The sequence below is a fragment of the Oryzias melastigma genome, linkage group LG22, assembly GCF_002922805.2.
Source record: "Oryzias melastigma strain HK-1 linkage group LG22, ASM292280v2, whole genome shotgun sequence".
Lineage (NCBI taxonomy): Eukaryota > Metazoa > Chordata > Actinopteri > Beloniformes > Adrianichthyidae > Oryzias > Oryzias melastigma.
The window spans coordinates 23,536,509-23,536,928 of NC_050533.1; positions in this window are offsets into that span (position 1 = coordinate 23,536,509).

Genomic DNA, 420 nt, shown 5'->3' on the forward strand with positions numbered 1-420 from the left:
ACTTTAAAACTGTAACTTTTTAACATAATTATGAATAATAAAAATGCAGGAATATTATTCCAGAATGAATCAACTGAAAACTTAAATAACTTTCAATATTTTACTCTCCATAAAATATATTTTGTCAAAATTATATATGTTAGAAATAGGTCCCAAATAACATCGGACCATCGATAACAATAAAATAAAATGATCTGGAGGGCCGGATAGAAATACCCAGAGGGCCGTATCTGGCCCCCGGGCCTTGACTTTGACACACGATGTAAAGCATTTTCAGTTTTTGTTTGAGCCAAAACTCTGAAAGATCTTCACCAGCATCCAGACCGACCAGCCTTGTACCTCTGGGCAGCACATGTGCGTCACCGTCGGCCCGCCGTCGCCAGCAGAGACAGTTTGTCGTGTGAGATTAACACTGAGCAC